Source organism: Budorcas taxicolor, chromosome 5 (genome assembly GCF_023091745.1).
Source record: "Budorcas taxicolor isolate Tak-1 chromosome 5, Takin1.1, whole genome shotgun sequence".
Classification (NCBI taxonomy): Eukaryota; Metazoa; Chordata; class Mammalia; order Artiodactyla; family Bovidae; genus Budorcas; species Budorcas taxicolor.
In genome coordinates this window covers 145,677,302-145,694,685 of record NC_068914.1, presented here as the reverse complement: position 1 = coordinate 145,694,685, position 17,384 = coordinate 145,677,302, and the positions used below count along the sequence as shown (strand labels likewise).

Genomic DNA, 17,384 nt, shown 5'->3' with positions numbered 1-17,384 from the left:
CTAAGCATTCCCACCAAATAAAATAACTCTATCAGGTTCTGACTATCTTTTCTGATCGACAGGTTCATCTTGCTAGGAAGGAGAGTGTGAATGTGGACCAAGTTTAGATGCTTTTTCTAAGTAAGAGTGACCTGGAGCGTTTGTGATTCTGGGCAAACTCATGGCCTCATTAGCCTTTGAAGGAGGTGAGAAAAGAAGGCAGTACATCTTGTTTTCCTTTGAGGAAAAAGGTGTTTGAGAACCAGACCAATCCTTTAAAAGCATTTGATGTGGAACTTGCTAAATTAGCAACACAGGAAAAAAGTCACTTTATTCAGAATATTTCATTTTGAACAATGTCCATATAACACAATTACAGGTCAGCATTACTGTATTGAAATACAGGCAATTAGAATATCTGAGGCTTCATCTCATAGTTAATACAACATCATGGGAAAGTCACTGTGGATGTTCCTGGGGCACATCAATGTCATCATACCCAGGGTCACCTTTGTCCCCCTGGAGCAGCCATGGGCTCTCTTCTCCTTCCCCAGGATCAGCTTCCTCTCCAAAGACGAATAGAGAAGAGCCTGAAATAGTAAAGAGAAGAATGATTAGAACTGAGACAAAGGGGACCAGACCGTGTTGTGGAAGTGAGTCAATTAAGTGGTGATAACAAAGCACCCCTGGGACCCAGGTGTGGGCAAGGAGGTTCAGGCTGTTTCACATCAGTTACAGTGAGGATGGATCCCGGCTGTCCTCTCAGATCCAGTTCATGTGGTTTCTGGGGCCTCAGTGCATGTGGAAACCCTGCATCACAGGAGACCTGTGCTCACACAGGAGCTCTGGGAAGACCTGCCTCCAGGCTACACAATCAGCAGGGAGATGCCCAAGAATGGTAAGAACATACCAGTGAATTTAATGTTCTCCTCTTACAACTGACAGACGTGAAATCACCATGAGAGGGAGAGTGGACACAGGGAAATATGAGTTCCTCACTCACAAATCAGCTCTGCTCTTAGTTAACTTCTGTTCCCAAATGTCCACAAATAGTATCAAGGTGCAACCACAGGACGCCCTTTCCCAAGGACCACACAGGCCCTCAGATGGAGAAATGCTCTTTTCTAGAGAATGAGTGTCTTCTCTTGGCTACTGAAAAGTCTGGAGCAAATTAGACTTTAGCTGACCACAAACTCTGGTCTATGAACTGCCAACATGGCTTAATGTTAAGGCCACTGCATATCACAGATTTTGTACATTAGTGTCGACATATAAACAGAGCTCATCTTAAATTATCAGAATACTTCACAAATTCAATACTGCAGTACATTTTTAAAAATCTCCGACTACCTTTCATGTATAAGACAGCACAGAAGAGTTATCAAAACACTTGTTCTATTTGTGGATTTCATAAATATGCTCAAATAATCAAGTTTTCTTTTCCTTTTGGCCACTGAACAATGCTTGTGGGATCTTAGTTGCTTGACCAGGGATTGAACTCGAGTCCTAGCAGTGAAAGTGCAGAGTCCTAACCACTGGATTGTCAGGAAATGCCTTAATCTGTAAATTTTAATGCAAACATATCACATATAAAGTGAAAATTTATGTTGCAGTGTGGAGACATAAATGCCAAAAGGAGAATGATTCCTCACTGCCAAGGAGTGTGATAACATTAAAGATAGTATATGGTTGAGACTGTCATGTCCAACTCTTTGTGACCCTATGGACTACAGCCTGCCAGACTCCTCTGTCCATGGGATTCTCCATACAAGAATACTGGAGTGGGTTGCCATTCCCTTCTCCAGGAGATCTTCCCAACCAGGAGGGATCAAACCTGGGTCTCCTGCATTGCAGGCATATTCTTTACCATCTGAGACACCGGGGAAGCCCATCAAATTCATGAGATTACTGATGTTTTGAAATTCTAGAGAGGCTGGGCATGGAGGAGCTCAAATTCACCATTTCCAGGACAGAGACTGAAGACTGCAGGAGAGGAGCTGACCCCACTCACCTGTCTGAGACCTCATCCCATCTTCCTTCTCTGGGGGCACTTCCTCTTCTCTCACCTGAGAGGCAGGAGGAGCCCCAGGCACTGGTACCTCTTCAGCATCATCATAACCCTCACCAGGGGCATCAGTCCTCTGATCTTCTAAGGGCAGAGCAGGGGTCAGATGAAACCACGGTAAGTGGGTTCGTCTGGGAAATACCTAAGATCCCTTCTGACCCAGAGTTTCTGAGCCGCTAAACAGAGGCACCTTGTTTCAAAAGATTTTTTTTTTCTCTAAGACCATGTTTCAGTTTGAAGTGTCCATAAGCCAAAATATGATTTTACACATCTTTCTCAAAGGAACTCTCATACCATTAAGCATTACTAAAGCATTTTGACAAATTGTGCTTTCCAGATGTTATCTTTAGAAACAATGTGTTTCTGTTATGATTCTGGACACAGAAAGCCCAGCTCCAAATGTGAGACATGACAGAACAGCCAGAGAAGGGGGAGGATGGACCCCATCTCGACAATGGATGCTACTGCTCCATCCAAGGAAACCTGTTTCCCTTGCCTCTCATCTCTCTATGATGGAAACTCTCCTCCCCAACACCCAGCTGAGGCAGGTCCATCTCTATTACCTGGAGCGGATCTGGAGTCCTCGTCGTCCTCAGCATCTGACAGGAAGCCTAATGTGGAGACAAACATCACACAATGCACAGAATGACCCTCCCCACACCCAAGGGACCAGTGTTAAGGTTGAGAAAGAACAGGCCTGGCTCATGCAGTGTAGATGGAGGCTGGGGGCTCACAGGGCTCTGAGAGGCCATCCTACCACTTTGGAGGAGCTGCCTCTGTGAATCTGGGGCATGCGTGGGGGCTGCGGATGCTGAGAAGATGAACACAGCCAATGAGAGGTGACAACCAGATGTCCCAGGAGGGCAGGCAGAGACACCCACCTGGAGTGTCCAGAAGACCCTCCTTCTGTGTCACAAGGTAATCGAGCTCTTCATACACAGCTTCAGCAAGAGCATCTTCATAGCTGGAAAAGGCTGAGAGATGTCCCAGCAGGTCAGAGATGCTGCCCCAGACACTCCAGTCCAGTAGGCTGAGAGATCCCTCAGTAGGTCAGAGATGCCATCCCAGATACCCCAATCCAGCAGACACACCCTTTATCTCCCCAGTGCTCACAGAGGGCTTGTCAAGACCTCAGGATAGCTTCCCACCCAGTGCACCTGTTGGCACCTTCTCCCCTCATCTGGCCCTGAATACAGCTCAGACCCAATTCTGTCTCATCTCACAGGAGAGGCTATGACTTATGAGAGTTCATATACCAGTCCTAAAAGCCTCTGTCTACTCAGCACTCAGAGCTCAGCACAGAGCACATGAAGTTCTGCAGACTCAGAACAGACACCTGGCCCAGGTTCCCCTCCTCACACCTGCCCCATCTCCAGCCTCCACACACTCTCCCTGGTCCCCAGTTCCCCCTGCAGCCCACCTCTGCGCTCTGCTCTCCATCTGAGCAGCTGAGTCACCAGGATGACGAGGACCAGGAAGAGAAGGACTCCCAGGATGAGGCAGAGGACCCAAGGCAGGGAGTAGATGCCAGGGAGAGGATTCGAAGCTGGACTGGTCCCTAAGGAGAACAGGAAAGAAGGTTGGAGGAGGTCCTGGGCAGAGAAACCCTCTGTGCCAGAATTTCCAGAAGCTCTGAACAATGGCGCCCCAGTTTCAGATACAAGTACTCTAACAGTGATTCTCCAGGTCTCCTCCTCAGACAAGCCAACCTCACTCCAGCGTGTTGCCCCAAGGCAGAGCCAGGGATTGTCAGTGAGCTGCCCTGCCAAAACAGCCTCTGAGGACCCGGCTCATCCCCTCTCCTTAGATTCAGGAGACAGAGCATCAAACAGTCCTGGGACCTGCACGTCACTGATGAGGAGCAACACTCACGGGCAGGTGGGAGAATCTTAAATTCTGCAACATGGGAACCAGACCCATTTGGACCCCGGGTATGAGAACCTTCTGACCCCAGGAACCAGGGTTGGGGAGTTCCCCAACGTAATGCCCTGGCTCCTCCCCAACAGCCAGAGGCTCCTTAGACTCTTTCCTCTCCTGAGCTGTCAGAGAGCCCACAGAACAGGTCCCCAGAATCTTAGTATTTTCCCCTGACCATGGATGGATCACAGTACCTGCTGTAGTTGGGGGCAATGTTGTCCTTGCACCTAAAGAGAAAAAGAGGAGTTTGGGTAAAGGGAATTGGCCAGAATGCAGGGCAGCCCTTTTTTCCCTCTTGAGCCTGGAATCACCCCTCAGTCTCCACAACATCAGTGTTCAGTCTTCCTGGCTCCCCCATCCTAGATCAGAGCCCCAGCACCTGGGATGTCTGAACATAAACTCTCCATCATGCCCAGCCCAGCCCACTGCCCCTGCGCTGCCCCAGCTCACCCAGGGTAGACACCGAGCCCCTCACTCACCAGAGCACCTCACACCAGCATCCTCCTCGTGCTTGCAGTCACTCTGCCCCCAGGGCTCCGCAGCACAGTCCCACAGGGAGGACTCCCGGCCCCTACACCGCACATCATCCAGCCAGATGCTCCCATTTCCAGGGCCAAATGCCGCAGTCCGCACAGCTTCCAAGGCCTGGCCACAGCCCAGCTGCTGACACACCACCTCGGCCTCTGCCAGGCTCCAGGAGTCATCGCACACGGTGCCCCAGGAGCCACTGTGCCAGACCTCCACCCGCCCTGAGCACTCGCTGTCTCCTCCCCTGAGCCGGAGCTTCTCTCTGTCTGAAAAGGCAGCAGCCCCTCCTGTGACTCCCCTGGAGAGAGGAAGGAGACCCTGGGAGCCACAGGGGAAGGGCAGGGCTGATGTACCTGTGCAGGGGGCAGCAGTTGGACAGCTCTTGGGTCTTCTTCCTGCAGAAGCAATGATGGGAAGCTTTGGATCAGGGACACCTGCGGGAGGTCTTGTCCCCAAACATGAGTAACTAAGGTTTTGGTCACAGTCAAATGAGAAGAGACCACAGAAGCTTCACCATCTACTTGGCTGAGAGGGTCACTGCATCTTATCAGCAGCTGAAATTACTTTATCTAATTAGTTGTTTACCATAACAACAGCAAAAAAAACAGACACAGAAAGAAATACAAATATACACCTACATTTTGTAGACTCAACCAAAACCCATCAATTAGATCTGAAAGTATGAAATCATACTAATGACATCCTACACGGTTGGGAGTGACACAGAAGCAGACAGTAAGTCACCTGCACACGAGATATAGGCTTCCTCCTTGGGAGAGCATGAGTTGTAATTCCAAGGGTCAGAAGGACATTGCCAGAGAGAGAGGTCAGTTCTCTGGCACTGGATTCCATCTACCCAATGGGGTCTAGAACCTTCCCTGAGACCAACAGAGGTGTTGAGACTTCCGCTGTCCCCACAGCCAAGCTGACTGCAGATGATGGACACGGTGACATCATCCATGGAGCTGCTGCAGACAGTGCCCCAGGTCCCGTTGTAGAAAACTTCCAGCCACCCAGCACACTCCTGGTCCTCACTCACCATCCTGAGGGCCAGGAACTCTGAGATTGAAAGGGAGGAGACAGGACACAGTGAGCATTCCACTCAGTGCTCTGGGTTTTCCTCTCTCCCAGAAATAGTGACCATACACCCCTGACCCAGCGGAGGAGATGCCCACTGGGTGACAAGACTGACTTTTGCCTCCCTTTCAGCTGACTTTGCCCATTGTTGTTTGTACATCTATTTCTACCACAACAATGTAGATATGAACAAGGAGGAAGACCAAACAGGGCAGCTGCAGTGATGGGAGCTGAATCCTGATTCCTGACAAAACTTCTAAAAGAACATGTGAAAGGAATGTGATGTGGACAGTGAGGTGGTTGACAGAATAATGGACCCCCAGAGATGTCCACAGCCTAATCCCCGAACCTGTGACAGTTACCTTACATTTCAAAAGAGATTTTACAGATGCGATTAATAAGGACCTTGGGATGGAGTGATAAATCTCAAATATTGTGGATTAATCATGTGAGCCCAGCCTAACACATCTTTAAGCCCGCAATGCTGAGAAATGCACCATCTTTCCCAACTTCAGTCAAAGGGAAATGTGAGCGAGGGAGAATGGTTGCAAGAGGCACTGTTGTTGAAAAAGAATAAAGAGGGCTCTAAGCCAAGAAATGAGGCCACACAGGAAACCAGAAAAAGCTGGGAAAGAGTCCTGCCCAGAGACTCCAGGAAGAATGCAGCCCTGTGGACACTGGGATGTTGGCCTATGGAGACTATCTTCAGACTCCTAGAAAACAGAACTGTAAGGGGAAAATATGAGTTTTCACTATACCAGGCTCCTCTGTCCATGGGATTCTCAGGCAAGAATCCTGGAATGGGTTGTCATGCCCTCCTCCAGGGGATCTTCCTAACCCAGGGACTGAACCCACATCTTTTATGTCTCCTGCAATGGCAGGCAGGTTCTTTACCACGAGCACAACCTGGGACGCCTAGGATTTCCAGGTGTTACTTCCACAGATAACTGCAGAGTGAGCCCTGCTTTCAAGTGTTAACTGTAAGAAACAGCTCTGTCAGGAAACACTACTGAGAAGAAAGGACCAGAATCTCAGCTGATGCAGGAGGAAATGAAACCATCTCGTCTTCACGTCTGCTGAAAAGACAGGCTCCATGGGAGGAAGCCTCCTCCTCTGGTCCTTTCAGCATCTCTCCCTCAGGGCTCAGACCCCTGTCCTCCAGGGCCCCACCCCTCCCCCAGCCTGTGGACAGTGTGGAGTGCTGACCTGAGCAGATGACCCCGGCGTCCTCCTTGTGTCTGCAGTCGTGCCGCCCCCAGCCCCGGGAAGGGCATCTCCACACGTGGGACTCATTTCCTGTGCAGTTCAGGTCATCCAGCCAGATGGGCCCTGATCCCGCCCCAAAGTGAGCTGACCTCGTGGCATTGAGGGCTTGTCCACAGCCCAACTGCCTGCACACCACGTGGGCATCGTCCAGGTCCCAGCCGTCATCACAGATGGTGCCCCAGGAGCCCTGGTCAAGGATCTCCACTCTCCCAGCACAGAGACCTCCTCCATCCACCAGGCGGAGCTGCCTGCTGTCTGAGGAGAGAGAAATGAGACAATGGGGTGGTGACCTTAGGGGTTGACGGTGTTCTTGACTGGAGAATCCCAGGGACGGGGGAGTCTGGTGGGCTGCCGTCTATGGGGTCGCACAGAGTCGGACACGACTGAAGTGACTTAGCAGCAGTAGCATCTTCTGTTCTGTGGGACTCTCACCTAAGCAGTAGGGGGCGCTCTCCTCTGAGGCCGCAGAGCCTGCTGGTTCAGACACGGAGTCGTTGCACTGGGGCAGCACCTGGGTCTGGTTTCCTGCAGAAACAGCAATGATCAGGGGTCTAGTTGGGCTGAAGAACAGGAAACTGAATTAAACTAAATAATAACCTAGTGATGGAGTTTGAGATGAAAGCTGTAACAGCAGTGAAGTTATTTTAGAGTTCAGTTTCTCCATGGAGAGGTCTGCTTCTGACAGTGCCACAATTTTTGTTTAAGCCAAGCTTTACACTGAGAACGAGTTAAATAGTGTGTTCTATACCTAAATCTATATCTAAATAGAAGAAGCAAAACAAAATCTTTTCTGAAAGATTCTGAAAGATTCTAAAAGTTTCTGAAAGATTTCTAAAAGTTTTTATCTTCTGTGTCTGTCACTAACAGAAGAAAAAAGCTCATATAAAAGAGATCAAATGGAAAACCAAAAGGAAAAAGAAGACATTCCCAAAAATTTCCCCCAAAATTCAACTATTAGAGTTACCTGACAGAGAATTTAAATATCCCTGATTAAAGTGCTCTTAAGATTAATTGACAAGATGTGTTTCTTGGCAGAGAAATTTTAACAAAAAAGAAATAAAAGTTCAAGAGCTAAAAAACTTAATATTTGAATTTAAGAACTAAAGAATGAATGTATAAGCACATTAGAGCAGCATAAGGCAGTTCTTAAAACTGAAGATCAAGGACAAATATTCTATTAGGTTGGTGCAAACATCACTGCGGTTTCAGACCTCGAATTTTAAATCATTATAATTAGGCTCAGACATATCTTTATTAATCAAATTAGGAACCATTACAGTCAACACATTTTTGCCAGTGAGAAATTAGTTTGTTTTTTCCTATAGTGTAAAGCTGTGCTTTGGGATTTGATGAACTCTTGGAAAGCCTTTTCTGCCTCCTGTTGGTTGTGGAAGCATTTTCTCTGCAAACAGTTGTCAAGATGCTTGAAGAAGTGGAATTGAGTTGACGAGAAGTCAGGTGAATATGGCAGATGAGGCAAAACTTCATAGCCCAACTCGTTAAACTTTTGAAGCGTTGTTGTGTGATGTGTGGCCAGGCGTTGCCATGGAGAAGAATTGGCACCTTTCTGTTGACCAATGCCGACTGCAGGTGTTGCAGTTTCTAGTGCGTCTCAGTGATTTGCTGAGCATACTTCCCAGATGTAATGGTTTCACTGGGATTCAGAAAGCTGTAGTGGATCAGACTGGCAGCAAGTTTGGCCTTGGGAAGTGCTTTGCAGTTTCTTCTCAGTCCCACCACTGAGCTGGTCATCACCAATTGTTGTATAAAATCCTCTTTTCAACACAGGTCACAATTCAATCGAGAAATGGTTCATTGTTGTTGCGTAAAATAAGAGAAGATGATGCTTCAAAATGACAAGTTTTTTGATTTGTGGTCAGCTCATGAGGCACCCACCTATCAAGTTTTTTCACCTTTCGGCATTTGCTTCAAAAGCCAAACGACCGTAGAAAGGTCAACGTTCAGTTCTTAGGCAACTTCTCATGTAATTGTAAGAGGATCAGCTGTGATGATTGCTCTAATTGGTTGTTGTCAACTTTCAACGGCAGGCCATTGCACTCCTCATCTTCAAGGTTCTCATCTCTCCTGCAAAACTTCTTTTTTTAAAAAAAATTATTTATTATTTGTTTTTGGCTTTGCTGGGTCTTTGCTGCTGCTGCTCAGGCTTTCCTCTAGTTGTGGCAAGTGGAGACTAGTCTTTGTTACAGTGCACAGGCTTCTCATTGTGGTGGTTCTTGTGTTATGCAGAACAAGCTCTAGGGCTTCTGGGCTTCTGTAGTTGTGGTTCCCAGGCTCTAGAGCACAGGCTCAATATTTGTGGTGCACAGGCTTAGCTGCTGTGCAGCACGTGGCATCTTCCTGGACTAGGGATTGAACCCGTGTCTCCCACATTGGCAGGCGGATTCTTTACCACAGAGTCACTAGGGAAGCCCTGCAAAACTTCTTGAACCCCCACTGCACTATATGTTCAGTAGCAGTTCTTGGACCAAATGCATTGTTGATGTTGCAAGTTGTCTCTGCTGCTTTATGACCCATTTTGAACTGGAATAAGAAAATGACTTGAAATTGCTTTGTGTCTAACATCATGTCTATAGTGTAAAATACATATAAAATAAGCAGCAAGTAATAAATGATTAGCAAAATAAAAAGCAAGAAATACACATTAAATGATGTGTAACATAACCACATTTGTTTAAGAATACATTCCAATATCAAATGTAAAAAAAAAAAAATTCAACAATGCGAAAACCACACTTTTGCACGAACCTAACTGCAGGTCACATGGTAAGTGTCCTGGTTAGAGTGCTGTGTAACAAATTTCCCCCCAAAATTTAGCCACTGGAGGAGAAAATATATACTTCATTTTGCTTGAGACTTCCTGAGCCAGCAATTTGGGAGACGCAACAGTTCTGTCTTGGGGTCTTTCAGTGCTGGCACTTAGATATCATCTGGGGCTGCAGTCAGCTGAGAACTGGACTGAACCTGTGGTTACATAAGGAAATTCCCCCTAGCATTTCAGTGGTAAAGGGACATCATGACAGCAACCTAATCCAGAAAGATTTTATACGTTCAGAGAGAAATGAGACAGAATGAACCAAAAACTAGCATTGAGGGATTCCAGTTAAGGGTCAACTGGAAATGTTTATATTATTCTTCTAGCATTTCAGTGAGTCTAAAATTACATCCAAAAATTTTTTTAAAATGTTAAAAGGTGAAAACAAGTCAGAGACAATTCATTCCTAGGACATCTTCCATAAAAGAAATACTAATAACATAAAAAAATAAATAAAATGCTTAGGAAAAATGTAGAAGGTGGACAAAACTTCTGAGAGAAATTCAAGACCTAGCTGGATGGAGGGATGTATTATGTCACTGGCTTCCCAGATGGCTCAGTAGTAAAGAATCTGCCTGCCAGTGCAGAAGTGGGTTCAATATCTGGGTCAGGAAGAAGCCCTGGAGGAGGGCATGGCAACCCACTCCAGTATTCTTGCCTGGGAAATCCCATGGACAAAGGAGCCTGGCAGACTGCAGTCCATGGGTCTCAAACCAGCTGGACACAACTTTGTGACTAAACAACGATAAAAATTATGTCAATGAATTGAGAGAACCAAAATTGTCAGTCAGTCATTCTCAAATTTCTGTGTAGATTAAATCTAATCTTAATCAAAATACCCTTACACTAATTTTTTAGGGAGTGTGAAAAATAACAAGCAGATTCCAAAATTTAGACAAAATACAAAACACCAAGAACGTTGATGTATGGCAAAACCAATGCAGTATTGTAAAATAAAATAAAGTAAAATATAAAAAGTTAAAAAATAAAACTCATATATTACACACAAAAATAAAATAAAAGACTATCCTCAATGATTAAAAAAAAAAAAAAAAAAAAACACCAAGAATGCCCAACACAGTCAGTAAGAAAAGGAACAAAGTTAAAGGAGTTAATATAAAGTAACCCCTGTAAATTAAAATTATCTAGACTTATTATAAAGTTATAGTAATTAAAGCAGTATTGGTGCAAAGATAGACAAATGATACAGTGGAACAGAATACAGAGTATTATAAAGGACTCAGACATATGTGCTCTTCTGCTTAAGATAAAGGTAGCACTGCAGTGGGGGAAAAAGTCTTTTCAGAAAAAGATTCTGAGTGAATTGGATGTCCATGTGAAACATGACTTATCTTACACAGATATCAATCCCAGAAGGAGTGTACAATTACATGCAAGAGAAAAAGAAACTTTTGTAAGATACTCTAAGAGAATATTCTCATGATCTTGGAGTAGGCAAAGTTCTTTTCAAAGGGATATAAGAAGTATTAAATATACAGGGAAAAGCTGGTAAGTTATATTAATATTTCCTTCAAGTTAAAAACTTGCTTCATCAAAGGATACTGTACCATTAGGAAAATGAAAAGGAAAGACCAAATGTTAAACACACAAAATAAGTAACATATATTTGCGCCCAAAGTCATTGTCATGCTACATTCTAGCATCATATTTATAATAGTCAAGAGCAGGAAACAACTCAAATCTCTAACATCAGTTGAATGGATCAATGGCCATGTTATCAATGAAAGCAATATTCTACAGTAATAAAAATGAATAAAGTACTGCTATAAATAACATCATGAGTGAATCCTAAACATAATGTTGAGTCGAAGAAGTCACACAGAAAAGAAAACACACTGCATGATTTTATATAAAGTTCAAAAACTGATAAAACACTCTGTGATAGTAGAAGTTAGATAAGCAGGTTTCCCTGGAGAGGAGGGAGGCCACAGTTATTGGAGGCAACAGTGACTCTTGGTGCTGGGAATGTTCTCTTTGCTGCTCTGGGTACATGACTGAAGTCTACACATATTCCTTATAGGCTGTTTTCTATGATCATATGTCAATAACAATGTTGCTTTAAAATACATTATTCCTCTTCATCCTTCTTGCCCTAATCTGAAAAATGAGTGAACAATGAGAAGCACCATATTCCATCATGAAATACCTTCCAAAGCCAGTTTTCCCTCACTTTCTGCTCTTCAGGACATTTCACTCCAGGAGCATCCTAAGTACCAATAGCCCTTCTCTCTCTCTTACCTGAACAGATCACAGAGGCCGTGTTGTCATGGGAACAGTCAGGACCACCCAAGGCAGTCACAGGGCAACTCCACAGGAAGGACTCTGCCCCCGAGCAGTGAAATCGGACTGTTGAAATCTGGTCACCTCTCTCCACCAAGTGTGGTCCTCTGGGGGTGGAGATGGCGACTCCACAGCCGAGCTGATGACAGACAACATTGGTATTGGCCAGACTCCAGTGGGAGGCACAGAGAGCTCTCCATCGTCCAGAAATGTTTATCTCTACCTGCCCCTCACAGTGAGAGGAGCCATTCGTCATGAGTCGGACTTCTGAGTACGCTGGTAGAAGAAGACAGAAATTCAGTAAAATCTCATGATTGCTCACCTGAACAGAGTGTGCAGGGAGGTTAGTCCTGGCCTGCATCTCACCTGAACAGACGAGCTGAGCAGCTCCACTGTGGTGACAAGTGCCCCCTGGACAGGGCACTCTGGGGCACCACCAGAGCTTACGTTCCTCCCCCTCACACCTGAACTCTTCAGCCCAGACCCGGCCATCAGACTCTCTGAAGAGCTCGTGTCCCAGAACAGACACAGCCTTGCCGCACCCCAGCTCTGCACAGATGACCTGGGCAGTGCGGAGTGTGAAGTTCCCATCAGACACTGGGGTCCAGTCTTCTCCAGAATACACTTCTACCCGTCCTGAGCAGGGTCCATTGTCTCCAACCAGACGCACAAATCCTAAGAAAACAACAACAAGAAATCCAGTGAGTGCCCATAGTCCTGGTTTGGCAGATGGAAACAATGTCACAGGCAATAATGTGAAAAATTTTCTTTTTCAGGAGTGGCGCCTGGAGAGAGAATTGGACACTTATTCTCAGAATTTCATGAGCAAGTATTTTCATGAGCTAGTTTCTGAAAAGAAACCCTGAAGGATTTTCAGGGCCAGTTTGAAATGGCTGATTTCCAAAAACATGCATTTTGAGGTTAATTAGTAATGTGAATTCCTCATCTAGAAGCCTGAAAACTACAGAGCCCAAGGATACTGCTCTGTAGTGGGCACCAGACTCAGGTTCAGAGCTGAACTAACCCAGAGTGAAGTAGATCCATGGGCCGCAAAGGTTACAGGACTAAGAGCCACACAAGGTTAGAAGGCCATCCTGAGGTTTCTGAGGCCAGAATACTGGCCAGTTTTCTCTCAGGAACCGACACTCAAGTCACTGAAGATAAGGAAAATCATGCGGGCTGGATCTGTGAGTGCTCGCTGAGAGTAGACAGACTTCTGGCTGACAGGAGGAAAGCTAGACATTATAAGAAGTTTTCACACATGTTTCTCATAATTTTTCATGGTGAAAAATTCCGAGAATTTCTTAGGTGACCTGATTTTGGAAAGTTATCCAGAGATCAGTTTGGATAGAAAGAAAGCTCAGAGTCATAGAAGAAGGGGCTGGTCATAGCCATCTTTCTCGAAAGCTTAGAATTTATCAAAGAACCTGGGAGAGAGTGAGTTCTCAGTGGGAGCAGGCAAAACAGCTGAGGTTTTTGATTACTTCATACTAGACATGTGAACTTTAGGAAATGCTAAAAAGTGAAGACAAGTTAAAATATTTTAATCCTGTCTATATGCTAACTGTTTCTTCCTTTCCTATTTGGATTCTTGAGAAATAGCTGCTATGCTGTAAAGAACGAGAGGAAGAGGAAGAGAGCAGAGGGCAAATAGTGAAGTGAAGTGAAGGTCACTCAGTCATGTCTGACTCTCTGCAACCCCATGGACTATACAGTCCATGGAATTCTCCAGGTCAGAATACTGGAGTGGGTAGCCTTTCCCTTCTCCAGGGAATCTTCCCAACCCAGGGATCGAACCCAGGTATCCCGCATTGCAGGTAGATTCTTTACCAAGTGAGCTACAAGGGAAGCCCAAGAATACTGGAGTGGATAGCCTATCCCTTCTCCAGTGGATCTTCACAATCCAGGGGTCTAACTGGGGTCTCCTGCACTGGAGGTGGATTCTTTGCCAACTGAGCTATGAGGGAAGCCCAGAGAGCAAATAAGCCATACATAATTCAGAAATTTTCAAATTGCAAAAGCCTCAATATGGATGGAAGATAGAATACTTGGGGGAAATATTTGTCCAACAAGTTTTTGACACATTTTATCCCCTGTGCTCCTCCCATCAACCACTTCACCCTGCCACCTTTCCCATTTCTCCCACTGCCAACAACAGAAAACAATCTTAAGAACCGCAAATGGGTGGAAAGGAAATTCTGAAAGGGAAGACCTTCTGTAGGAGTGGAGTGAGGTAGGGTATGTGGTCGGTTAAATGGGGAGTGGATGGGGTATGAAAATGAGAGAGAGACCAAAGGAAAAACTCATGATCATGGTTTGAACTTCAGGGACCACACTTTGGGTAGAGGAAGGTAATCCAAATAAAAAAGAAACCCACAACATAAAACACTTTCTTTAACACACTTGTCTGGTTTCAAAGTATGCTCATGATAAATTATGTACATGGTGAAATTCTTTCTGGTAAAGGATTCTGATTATATAAATATGTGAACTTTGAAGGTTCAGAAAGAAAATTGTAAAAAACAAAAATCTACTACAGAAAACAGAAAAAGAAAAAAAAAAAACAGAAAAGACCTAAAAGAAATTAAAGACTTGAAGGATCAGCTTGACCACTTTTACAAGAGTGAATGGTGAGAGAGAAGATGGTCTGCTTGCCTTTTATTATTTATCATTTTCATCTCCCCAGAGAGACACAGGTTAGAACGCCTAGTCTGGTCTGGTTGGGAGTTCGTTCATAGGCGACACATTCTAATTAAAGCATTTTCAGTCAACACTTTTTAGTTGCTATATTAACCCCATAAGATTACAGACTAGGCAGAACATGAAAGAAATATTTGTTATATGCTGTTTTATAGTACCCTGATACATGTTAAATGCTCAAATATACACTGAATAATCAATAGTCTTATATACATAAGGATAGACTCTTCTGAGACAAATTATGACTTCTTTTTTGTTTTCTATTTGATTTTAAAATTTATGTGGAAGATTATGTGTGTGGAAACTGCAAGAAAGTTTGTGGAATAGAAGGCTGATGTCAGTGGATAAGGATAATAAATAAATAAAAATATATCCTTCTCTGGTCTCTTGCTGTACAGACATCCTGCATCCTTAGGCACACACAGCATCCTCCACACCACTCCTGGACCATCAGTGCTGCTCAGAACACCGCACATGTGCCTTTTTCAGTTCCTATTACAATCCCTCTCCCTCCCAGCTGCTATAACTCTCTTCTACTTTCTTCAAAAATTACATCTGTCCCCTTACTCCTATTCATATCAAGTAAACCCCAAAATTCAATTCTCTTAAATCATTGAAGTCATGAAGTATAAACTATATAATTTCTTACCATAAAACACAGAAATTGTATTGCTTCCACTTTTGACTTCTCAGTATATGGCTAAGTGTTCTTCCAAAGTTTTGGCCTGTACAGATGTCTTAAAATAAAAAAAATAGGCAGAGAATCTCTTATAGTAACAACGGAAGGAGAACCTATGTCTCAGAGCACTTCATCCAAAGTTCTCTGGTGTTACCTGCAAAGGCCTATGAACATTTACATCTAAAATTTCCAAGTAAGTAAGTAAGTAAAGTCACTCAGTCGTGTCCGACTCTTTGTGACCCCGTGGACTGCAGCCCAACAGGCTCCTCAGGCCATGGGATTCTCCAGGCAAGAATACTGGAGTGGGTTGTCATTTCCTTCTCCAGGGGATCTTCCAGACCCAGGGATCAAACCCGGGTCTCCCGCATTGGAGGCAGACACTTTAACTTCTGAGCCACCAGGGAAATTTCCAAAGAGGCTTGCAATTTGGCACAAATCCATCAATTCCTGTCTGATCTGTTTCGTGACATCCTCTGTGCCTCCACTCCTACTAACCTAGTGTAAAATAATGCCTCACACTGTACGTACAGAAACAACTCCATCCACGACGGTGTGTCCTCATTCCAGCCCTCCCTTCCCATAGGCTAATTGTGCGAAGGGATTTGTGTGGTGATTTGAAATGTCTCATGTGATTGATCTCCATCTTCATTATGAAGATCAGTTTTCATTGGAATAGTTTAATCTACTATGTCAGGTAAGATCACTGGAGAAGAAACAGCAGAGACTTACAGCAGGAAAGTAAATGAAGCACATCACCCGCAGAAGCTTTGTGCATTCAGGGAGGATGGGCCTGTCTCAGTCCTCTCTAGCCCATCTATCTCCTATTGCCCCAGTGATCAGACGCCAGCTTCCATGGAACTTTTCATTCTGCCATCACAGGGTGATACACTGACCATACCTGAGCAGATGACTCCGGCATCGTTGTCGTGACTGCAGTTGTGGGCTCCCCAGCCCCGGGAAGGGCACTTCCACACATGGGATTCCTTTCCTCTGCAGTCCAGTGTGTCCAGCCAGATGGGCCCTGATCCTGACCCAAAGTGAGCAGACCCCGTGGCATTGAGGGCATCTCCACAGCCCAGCTGCCTGCACACCACACGGGCATCGTTCAAGTCCCAGTCGTTATCACAGATGGTGCCCCAGGAGCCCTGGTCAAGGATCTCCACTCTTCCGGCGCAGGGACCTCCTCCATCCACCAGGCGGAGCTGTCTGCTGTCTGAGGAGAGAGAAATGGGACAATGGGGCATTGACAGTGGGGATAAGGGTCTTCTGTCCTGGAGGACCTTCACCTGAGCAGTAGGGGGCGCTCTCCTCTGAGTCGTCAGAGTCCCCTGGTTCTGACAGGGAGTCATTGCACTGGGGCAGCACCCGAGTCTGGTTTCTTACAGCAGTGACAGGAGAATAATAACATTGAAAATGGGCAAAAACAGGAAATATTACGCTACTGAGTAGGGTGAGACAGGAGTGTTAACCTTTGATTTGTAGAGTTCTGCACAGCATCTGAGAAAGATTTACAGGAAATGTTAGTCTGTCTACCCGGAGCAGTTGAATGAGTTCAGAGTCACAGGAATGGGCTGGCTGCTGGATGGATTCCTTACAAGCCACACACATATTGGTGCCCTTGACCTGAGAGTTAAAGGGATTAGATCACAGGAAATGGAATCAGGAACTGGCCTCATCAGAAGCCTCAGGTAGCAGCCATGAATCCTCTATCGTTAGAATCATTCTCCTTGGTACAATCATGCAGAATTGAAAAACAAATGGACCTTGAGATGTGTTGGTTTGCCCCGGAATATTTCACTGATGGTTCTAATCTTCAGACTCCAGATCTGGATACTTTCTTTTAAGAAAATGGGATCTCTTTGAGTGGATTGGGCAACCTTGCATAAGAAGTTTGTCAGGTGATATTGATTGACATCGACCAGATTCCACTGGGAATCTTGGAATGCTGCTTCTTCTCTCAAGTAAATATTATCTTTTCTTGCACTTTGTGTCAGGAATCGCTATTATTCAAAGTTGGGGGCCATTTGTTCTCCAGAGGG

The 17,384-nt window shown here is 45.2% G+C and overlaps 1 pseudogene; it reads right to left on the bottom strand.

The window, feature by feature from the left end:
• Window positions 1-427: 427 nt before the first annotated feature.
• Window positions 428-17,384, bottom strand: part of LOC128048486 (antigen WC1.1-like) — a 54,787-nt pseudogene continuing 37,830 nt past the window's right edge.